Source organism: Lethenteron reissneri, chromosome 6 (assembly GCF_015708825.2).
Source record: "Lethenteron reissneri isolate LAM-NWPU_2019-01 chromosome 6, ASM1570882v1, whole genome shotgun sequence".
NCBI lineage: Eukaryota > Metazoa > Chordata > Hyperoartia > Petromyzontiformes > Petromyzontidae > Lethenteron > Lethenteron reissneri.
In genome coordinates this window covers 581,599-592,447 of record NC_083784.1, presented here as the reverse complement: position 1 = coordinate 592,447, position 10,849 = coordinate 581,599, and positions in this window count along the sequence as shown.

The window sequence follows — 10,849 nt, the reverse complement described above, 5'->3', positions numbered from 1 at the left end:
ACCTTTACCTAACATCATTTAAGGGCCTAGCTTACACAATCAGCAATGACGCTCACCTGCTCGGCAAATAAGTGTTAGCTCTGTCTTTTATTTTAACGAAACATGATTTATCTACGCACAGAAAATGACTCAATTTCATCACTTCGTGTGGGAATTTCCACTCGTATCCCGTTTCATAACTTACAAAAAAATTTGAGTTGAAGTCGTAAACTTTCCCCTGGGAAGTTCAAGACCCCCCGGGTTGTTGTTGCAGCACTGATCCATAGGAGACGCGCTTTGCTTGCTTGGATTGGAACCAGATTCACATGCCGGTAAAACAAATGACTCAAACTTGCAATAAGACACACGTGCAAACTCGCAATAAGACACACGTGCAAACTCGACATCATCCCCAAGACGCCGTCACCCTTCGCGATGCGACGATCCCCCCCCCCGATCTCTTCGCTCCGTCTCCGCGGTGTACGTCCTCCATGTCGCGATGACTGCTTTGGCTGCCGCGCAGGATTATACCTCAGCCACGGGCCATCATCCCTTACAAAGCCACGTGTCCTCGCCGAGCCCACTCACTTTTCTGAACACAGTCCAAATGACGTCTTTCACCCTGCTTATAGACCGTGTATTCCACTGTCTGCCAAGCTTGCATCTCTCCGTGCTGCTTTAAGAATCTTGGAGCTGTCATTCCTTCCTCTGTCTGTGTCCGCGTGCATCGCGTGCGTATGGCATCGCAAGGCAGTACGCACCGATTACAATGCAAGTCGCCTTGTTGCACTCGGTTTGAAAGCCTCCTTCTCATGCTTTCTGAACACGAAGCGAGAACTCATCTCCACTGCTAATCTCGTTGGAAATTTGTCAAAATTACACATTCATATACCAGGGTGAGGTCTCTTTATTTTTTTATGGAACCGGCCACAGTATCGAGTGAAGGTTCCAGCGGAACCATGACAGCTGCGTTGCGGGATGATCACGATCGATCTGCAAGACGTTGCATGACACTGGGGGTTGTTTTGTGAAGTACATCCAGCGAGGATGCTGCCACAGCCACGGTTCGGTTCGCACACTCGACTCGCAATCCAGGCAGACGTCGCCCAATGTGGCGGTCGATCACAACGGGGCCAGATTCGTCAATCCCCGGCCCCAACCCGGCGGTCGGAGTGAGCTCACAGCGGCGAGCTGATGATCGGCAGCGTCACGTGCGGCGGTGGGCTGACGGTGCGGGACACTTCCCATCTCTCCAGCATGGAAGAGTAGGCCAAAACCAGCGTTCTAGGAGTCGGCTGCCTGAGAGCGCCGCCTTGCCCGCAGGCTGTTCCGTGTCGCCGGCAGTGGCCCGAGCGGTGCGATTGCAGCGCTGCGCCTTCGCCTCTTTGCCGTGCGCGCTACGAGGGAGCTGCTCGACTCAGTCGGGGGGGGGGGCACTTGACGGGATGGGTTGTAATTGACGCTGGTTGGCATGGCCACTTGGCTAAGCGGCTTGATGAGGGGTTAGCTTCGTGAGCGAGCGAGCGAGTTTGCCTGCGTCTCTGTTTTGTGTGTTGTTGCGAAAGTTGATTTGGGCTTCAGCAGCAGAGCTCTGAAGCCAGGTGATGAACAGAAACAGGTTTGCACTTTTCATCAGTATTACAGTTTGTGCGCGCGTGTGTGTGCGTGACTAAGCTTGTCTTGGGTATGTGATGCACACATGCATTTCAGTGCCAGCATTGTACAGCCTACAGTATAGGTGTATACATATATGTTTTTAATGTGTATATATACGTGTGTGTAGTACAAAGATTAAGGCCCCCCTCTGTATTGCCTACATACGCTGTCGGGGCAAGTGCTGTTAGCGAGCACAGACAATACACACACACACGTTCTGCACAGGATGCTCGCATTTGTCTCCGTCACCATGGGAGTAATTCACCCATGCTAGGTGTGTCATGAGCGTATCTGCATTCGTCAATTCCATTGGTGGATGAAGGCCTCCCCCACACCGTACGGGCCGTGGAGGCTGTGCTGACCTCACGTGACCACGCTGGTCAGCGTGGGCTCGTGAAGACGGCAGGAAGCGGGGAGTGGGGGTGGTGGTGGTGGTAGCCCAGGATTTGTTCAGGTATCGCTCGCCACTGATGCTATCCCTGGCCGGGGACTTGAACTCACAACTCCGGGGTTTACAGTGCAGCGAGTTGACAGCTGCTCCCACCACTGCACCGTGGCTGAAGTGCGTGGTGAAGTATGGACAACCCCCCCCCCCCCCCGGCTGACGAGACATGGGGGAGGCCTTCCTGCAGCAACGTACCGACAGACGACTGTGATGCACAATTATAAACAATTGTAAACATTTATAAACATTAACAAACGTATGCGGTGTTTAGGTTAAGTAAACACAGGGTGCTGCTCATCTCCATCAGACGTCGTGCAGCATTGGTGTCAATTCTACGTTGTTATGCCAGGGCCCATTCGCACTCTTTCAATTCAGCCTCGTCTGGGGAGGGGGCCAGGGCAGTGACGATGCCCGGGCTGAAACAACTCGGGGCTGGGTTAGAACTCGGGGCTGGGTTAGAACTCGGGGCTGGGTTAGAACTCGGGGCTGGGTTAGAACTCGGGGCTGGGTTAGAACTCTGGGCTGGGTTAGAAGTCGGGGCTGGGTTAGATCTCGGAACTTGAAGGTTTGGAGCTCTGCTGCTTGACTAATTGAGCTCTACCCAGTGTAATGAGTAGCAAGCTTGGGAGCCCGACTGCTTTACTCTATCTCTGTAACATGTCCCAATTATTTAAAGGCATGCGTATTTAAAAAATTAAGAGATATACGTATAAGACTGTATTAACCTACTGCTGCTTCAGTGGTCACATTTTGTCCCATTTCAGGGACAAAAACGAGTTAACATTTCAGCCATGCAGTGATCTCTCTGGGGATTGAGGCCATTCCTTTACAACTCTTTCCTACATTTAGAGTATTTTGTCCCACATTGAAACAAAAGCACGTGTCGTTTTCTTTGCGCGGAGTGGACGCATTCGACAATGTATGTGCACTGTATGATCAAACACAATAAAAGGGGATGTCTAATGTTCATGCAGCAGAGCTTCTCTTATCCGCGAACCTACTACCCGTGACTACTATTGTCTGCAAACCCTATTACTCGCGTGACTCCTATTATCTGTGAACCTATTATCTGCGGGAGCTGTTAGGGCTCGCGAAAAGTCCCTATTGCCAGCAGCCCTTTTTCAGAATCATCAGAAACTTTATTTATTTTTCGATTTAACGCTTTCGTGACTGCAGGGATTAATCTTCTTGGTTCTTTCGGTAAAGTCACGTCGAAGGAAAATAATAAAATAATAAAAATAAAACATCATAAAATAATTCTCACGACGTTTCGGCCACAACGCAAGCAGCCGTCTTCAGGTGGAGAACAGGTCTGATTTATTTTTATTATTTTATTATTTTCCTTCTACGTAACTTTATCCTGCAGAAATCCGATGAGCTATGAAGCTCTTTTTTACACATGTGGAGTAAACAATCGCGGAGGACCTCGCGGATAACAGGGCCCAGCGATGTCGGCCCCGCGTGGCACGGCGGATAACCGGGGCCCTCCTCCTACACTCTCACGTTGGTGGCGGTTGACAATTATGAACTTAGCTTCGTGCTCACGGACGCTGAGTGAACGACGGTGTGGTTTGTGAACTGACTAAACGCGTCAGCTGAACGTAATGGGGGCATCAAGCACGCGGTTGTCCACGAGCGGCGTGCCGTGGCGAATCTTTGGCTGGCATGGGCCCAGGTGGCAATTGCTAAACGCAGCCAAGGGGCGACCACAACCACCTGCGGCCCCCAGACACTATCTCGATACGGCCCGAAGCCTGTGGAATTGCGTCCCTCGCCGAATTGGGGACTGCCTGACCCCCTCCAAAGTTCAAATTTTAACTTAAAACGTGAACCTGTTCGGGCAGCCATTTCGAGACACAGGTCAACAAAATGTCACAATGTACGGTTTTATATTAACCTAATTATATTATTATGTTTCGATTTAAAGCTTTCGTGACTGCAGGAATCCATCTTCTTGGTTCTTTCGGTAAAGTCACGTAGAAGGGAAGCAATAAAATAATAAAAATAAAAAAATTATTATGTTTTATTTTTATTATTTTATTGCTTCCCTTCTACGTGACTTTACCGAAAGAACCAAGAAGATATATTATTATGATTGCGGACTGTATGCTTTTACAGTTGTATCGGACGACAACGATGTACGTACAAGGGGGGCCTCGGTGCGAGAGAGGCCCTTTAAAGAGGTCAAGTTCAGTCGCTCGACTGGTGCTCGCGATACAAGAGGGCGACCTGGCACGTGCCCCACCCCTCCCCTCGTCCCTCCCGCCACTCGGGAGCGCGGCGCTTGGGACGCAGTCGCACCGCGTGCTGCACCCTGCACATCCCCGCGTGCTGCACCCTGCACATCACCGCGCCACTCGCTGCGTTAACACCCCAGAGCATAGTTCACGAAGAGATGTGTCGTCAACTCGACGGAACCGATCCAAGCATCAAGGGGGTTGTAATCGGGGTGTTTTAATGTATTCCCAACGCCGAGTGGCTCAAGCTGCAACTTTCACTTCCAGACAGTGAAGCGACTGGAATGTGCCCCGCCACTGGAGGAGTCTCCCCGCTACGTCGACTCCGCGCCGTGTCTCCCGCAGTTGCGTCGTGACGCCTTTCGTGCCACACACCGTGAGGCTCTCACAGAGACAGAGTCCGCCCGGCGACGTGAAACCGCAGCCCACCCCACGCGACAAAACCGCGGATGTGCGGATCGGAAGGTTGCGTCATCCCGAGTTCACTTCGTGGCGAGGTTGTAGAAACGTTGTGTTGTTTCAGTGGCGATGCCTTTCATCTCGTCGACGCGCCACCCGGACAGCGTCTGCCACGACTTGGGCAGAGAGTGCGCAGCAGACACGCGGCGGAGGCGTCCTGCGGCTGTTCTCTTGTTGAGAGGACACGCGGGCAAAGTTTGTTGCGGTACGCCGCGACCTCATTGATGCACAACGGAGGGAGCGTCGTGACGGCGACGCTCACGCCCGATGCGGGTGACCCCAAAACTCACGAGGAGGAGGAGGAGGTGGTGGGGGAGGAGGAGGGGGAGGAGGAGGCGCGTGACCCCAAAACTCACGAGGAGGAGGCAGAGGGGGAGGAGGAGGCGCGCCTCACCGGACGGGGCTGCGTGCCCCCCGGGCTCCCCGTGCCCCCCGGGCTCCCCGTGCCCCCGTGCCCCCGGGCTCCCGTGCCCCCCGTGCCCCCCGGGCTCCCCGTGCCCCCCGGGCTCCCCGTGCCCCCCGGGCTCCCCATGCCCCCCGTGCCCCCCGGGCTCCTCGTGCCCCCCGGGCTCCCCGTGCCCCCCCGGCTCCCCGTGCCCCCCAGGCTCCTCGTGCCCCCAGGGCCCCTCGGGCTCTCCGTGCCTCCTGGGCGCCGCTATCAGCACCCTGGCGCGGACCTCTCCCTGAACTGCCACCTCATATGTATCTTCTAACTCGGCGGTCTTCACTCATTCTTTCAGAGGGCCCGTGGGGGCCGCTGTCGTCGAGAAGACGCCATCAGCGCGCGGGCCGCCACGCCGCCTGCAAGGGGCTGTTCTCACTCCTTGTGGGCGGCCGGTGGCCCTGGTGGCCTTGCGATGAAGGACGCCGCTCCCACTCTATGCAAACTATGAACGTTCGTAGATGTGCGCACAGAACCTGCAGTCGTGAGGTTTCATCGTTTTTGGAGACAACGTCAAACGGGTGTGAGTGTTTCTGGCCATGCCCACCCCCTGCTGTCGTGATGCCCTCAATCGGTGCTCGCTGAAATTAATTGGCGATGGGTGCACCGAGCTCACGCTTGATCCGAGTGAGGGCGCCATTGAGCCACGAGTCACCAATCGCGTGCCAAACAGCTGAACGCTTCTCGACCAACGGCCTCCTTCCCCACGCACCGTGAGCACGTGCGACACCTCATACACCGCCCTCGTCTGCCTCTGAGCCGTGACCACGCTTGCCGACACCACATCCCACGTTGCTTCACAGCTTCCAAACGTCCTCGATTTTTTTTGCGCGGATAAATGGAGCACATTCGCGGATAAACCTGCGGAATAAATGATCCGCAAAGTTCATCCCTCACATTGCCCACAGGGAGAGGAGGTCTTACTTTTGAGCGGTGGTCTTCACTCATCTTCAGAGGGGGGCCACTTTCGCCGAAGAGACATCATCAGTGTGAGGACCGCCACAACATTTGTGTCCACTCGCTGTGTCTTGTCGGGGCCCGCACTAAAGGCCTCCTGGGGCCGCCAGTGGCCGCGGGGCCTTGCACTGAAGAAGAGCGCCGCTCTCGAGTGAGACTTGTGGTGGTCAGCCGGCAACCCCCCACAGCTGGGTAGAGGCCTCCCACATTCTCCTCCATTCCCAGCTGCTCCCGTCCAGTCCTGGACCTCCGTTGCTCTTGTAACTCGCTGACTGGCCCCGTACTGGACATCTGTGAAAAAGAGCTTCATAGCTCATCTGATTCCTCCTTGCACTCTCAATACAGATTGTGATTCTGTCCATTGAACTCTCGTGATGCGATGAACCCCTTTTGAGCGAAGAAGCGGTGACATTTCCCCATCTGTGCAGGTGGCCTGTGTACTCTCACCCCGTGTACTCTAACCCCGTGTACTCTCACCCAGTGTACTCTCACCCCGTGCACTCTCACCCCGTGTACTCTCTCTCCGAGTACTCTCTCCCCGTGCCACCTCACCCCGTGTACTCTAACCCAGTGTACTCTCACCCCGTGCACTCTCACCCCGTGTACTCTCACCCCGTGTACTCTCACCCCGAGTCCTCTCACCCCGTGTACTCTAACCCAGTGCACTCTCACCCAGTGCCCCTCAGCCTTCGTGTCGTCACGGCAGGGTCCAGGGCGTGCCGCTGCTTATTCTGAAATCGAGGCAAGAAGCTCGCGGGGTTCACGAGCTGGGGCAGAGGAACCCTCCGTGGCGTTCAGTGGCCGATCCGGGCCCCACTCGCCCCCCCCCACCCGCTCTCCGCTCCCCATTGGTCGCGGCGCGGCAGCGGACAGCCGTCGGCCCCCACCGCCGGCCCTCTCAACTCGCTGGGCCCTCTCAACTCGCTGGGCCCTCTCAACTCGCTGGGCCCTCTCAACTCGCTGGGCCCTCTCAACTCGCTGGGCCCTCTCAACTCGCTGGGCCACACGCGCGCAGTTGGGCGGCGTGAATTATCGGCTCAGGGGGTTCGGCAATGGGTCAGGTGGGGCCCCAATAGCGCTGTAATTACATTACAATAACACGTGGAACGTAAATGAAGGCATTTTCATAAGAACATTCAAGGGGGTCCCAACTCGCAGCTTTGGCCGCCGGGGGTGTGGGGGTGCAAGGCCCCCCCCCCCGCCTGCTCCACGCTCGCTCCGCTGCCGAGGAGCAGCGCTCCGAACCCTCGACCCTGCGGCGCCTCGAGCTCGATCAGTGCCGCGGTGCGCAGCAGAGGTGGAGTGGTTGCGCGCAACCTTCATCCGACATCACAATCACTGGCGGCCGAGTCGGGCTGCTGAGATCGTATATGCAGCCAAGGAATGTTAATCTGGGGAAAGCGATCCACACGCACACCGCAGGCATAAGCCATCACAATGCGCCATAATTACCCAAGCCCTTTACCCATATCATCTTCCATTGCCTGGGCTTGCAAAAATGCGTGTAATATCTTAACTACATGTAGCGCAGATGGCATCGCTTAGACTCTTTTTGTGTTAAATTGGCCTGCATGTTGCCGTGATTGTGTCTCTGTGCGTGTCACTGTGGGGAGCGGTGGCGCAGCGGTTAGCGCTTCGCTGCGCTACGATCCCGGCGACCCGAGTTCAATTTCCGCTCACGGCCAACACCGGTGACGATTATCTGAAACGGTCCTGGGCCTCCCCTAGGTCGACTCAGCCTCATTATTACCTGGTGCGGCATATAAACATCGCCACTAGGGAGACAAAGGTGGCCGGGCGTGGTGCCGGCCACCCACCCCCTCGTGCGCCGTGCCGGCCTTCATAAGTGCTCGCTGACAGAACTTGCCCCAACAGTCTGTTAAGGCTATACGGGAGATCTTTGTCTTTGTGTGCCACTGAATTGACAATTTGCTATTACTCTTTGGCGAACACACCCCGTGTTAATGATTTAAGGTATTTTTTTTTTATAAATCCACTGCTGAGCCGTGTTTGTCATTGGGTCGTTTGACCATACTTCATCACGCCGGTCAGTGCAGGTTGGTGGACAGATGTGGGGCGGCTGGGGCCCGTGCAGATGTTACTCTCCACGGACGATAGCCGGGGCCAGCAATCAAACTCAGGTCGCTACCACAGGAGGTTGCTTTCACCCACCTCCGATTAGCATGGTTGGCTACGTACGGTGCGAAGGAAGTTCAACATACAGTGCACACATGCTCCATCAATTGGAAGAATATCAATGCTATTTTTTCATTATCAGCCCGTGTTTTTATTGCAAATGTAACCGGCAGTTCGTTACATGTGCAACTTTATTACTTGGCTGTGTCGGGCGGAGGAGGGTGTACGATCCACATTTTTTTGCGATCTGACCGAAACAAAATCTATTATGAATCATAATATTGGTGGCGAAATCCTACTACGTGTTAAATGTATCAGTTGGTTCGACTCGTGTGCACTGCAATAGCAAGCAAGTCTACTGCAATCACTAACATTTATCATCAACAGACATCACTAGCGGACGAATGCCTCCTCCGTAAAACCTCGTCATCCTTCGAGGCCCTTAACTGTCACAATTCCACTTTTTCTAAAGATGCAATAAAATGTGGTGCGTGCGTAGTCACAACGGCATGCACAACGCCACGTGGCACGGGGGGCGCTCGCATGAGAAACAGACAGAAATAGATTAAGATTTCGAACCCGGACATATTAATTATCGCATCAGCAATTAGTTTTTTGTTAAAGCGTGGGGAGTTGCAGTCAGTCACTCCACTCATGAATTATTAATCCACGCTGTCCAAGCCTTGACAGTGGCGTCTGTGATTTTTTTCCTCTTCGGGTCAAAGTCGGCTATAGTTCAGGATTGTTGCCAACCAGAAGTCGACCAACAACGCCAGCGAATGAAACTCCCGAGACCACGGCCCGACAACCAAAATAACAATGAGACATTTTTCGAATTCGGTAGCAAAAAAAGCTGCAATATTTCAAGAGCCGCAACGCCATGTCAATACGAGAGACGGTGGTCATGAATGAATGACGCCACGAAGCAGTCCTTCACGAGCCACGCGCGGCCCGGAGCAGCAGGGAGCCGACCCCGCCTTGGAGCGGGCACGGGGGCCTCTGCCGTGGTGGAGTGGCCATCGCCCTGGGCTGCCCCTCTCCCAGCGCGCCAGTTGAAACAACGCTGTCCATCCAGAACTGCAATTGTGTATACCCACAGTCGTTCGGCAAATCGTGTGTGGTCGGATAAAGCGTGGGTCCTAGCCACCTCTTCCAAGACGTACGGTCAGTGTGGAAGAGTTGGCCAAAATTCCATCGAGAGGAAACTGGTTTCCGCGATGCGCTAAGTTTTCTTTAACGATTGGTGTTCTCGTCATTCGCAGACTTTTATTGAGCCTTTTCTGTGGAGCATTATGGGTTCAAGCAACTTGCATTCCAAAAGAATCTTGTTTTGCCTCCACACATAAATGGAGGTCAAGTGTCCAGTCCACCAACTTGGTGGCTTTCCAGGCCGAATTCAAGCAGCGTTTGTTTAAGGACTTTAAGCGATCAAACTCTGAATCAGTTTCGACTTTCGGGGTCTCATCAGATCAGCAGGGGTAGTCTTGTTGAATGCTGCTGGATTGACAAATCTTATTGGCAAGAGCACCATATTCACATTTTAGGGGCCCAATTCACGCAAAAAATCCATAACACACACAAACTCATCACCATCCAGCAGTGGATGTAGAAAGGGCTTAACAAGCAAACACATTTTGTTTGTCGATTTAAAGTTGTTCTCACGAAATGGGTAAAACGGAAGCAGATGTAGGCCATGGCGTCACAGAATGGTGCCAAGTCGCGGAGCCTCGAGGGATAATTAAGCGGGGAGAGCTACATTCGATTCACTCCATGTGATCATTCGCTCTCACAAGTGCGCAAACAAGCAAACGGGCGGCTTAATCGCGGCGGCGAACTGTTCCAGCGAGCGGCCGAGTGTGATTTGTCCGTAATTCGTACACGCTCAGAGAAATCGGGTATGCGCCCGGGTTTAAATTAGTGGGCAGACATCAAAGTTCCGTGGGTTTATACATTATCAGCAATATGCATCAATAAATACGGATATCCTCCCTTAAATTCCTTGGGATACTCCCACCTACTGCTGCAAACGGAGTGCACACCGCTGCAGGCTTCTCCAAGTCCCCCCCCTCACTCACTCACCCCGCTCAAACCAAGCACTTGAGCCGTTCCGGGCCAATTGCAAAGGCACGTGTTTGTTTAGTCTAGAGTTGGGACGATTCGTCGATTAAGTTGGTGAATCAACTAGAGATTGTATCGACCATTTCGGTCGTGGTGGATTGCTTGATCGACAAAAGTCAGATTTCGTTTCTGCTCAAACAACCCCGCAGAGCCAGTGATGTAAATTCCACATTCTTTTGGCTGGGGCAGGTATATCCATAGAACAATCGATGTTTCACTTCCCCGCAAAGAACATCCATTTTATCGACCCTGGAGGGTGATGGGCTTGAACTCGTACACGTTGCAAAGTGTGGCCCAACTCACTCCTGTCTCCCCAAGGTGGGACCCCCCCCCCCATCCTCTGTGTTTAACCATACTTCACCACCACGCTGGTTTCGTGCGGATCGGTTAAGGTGGGCCGACGGCCGGTTCAGGCAAGTA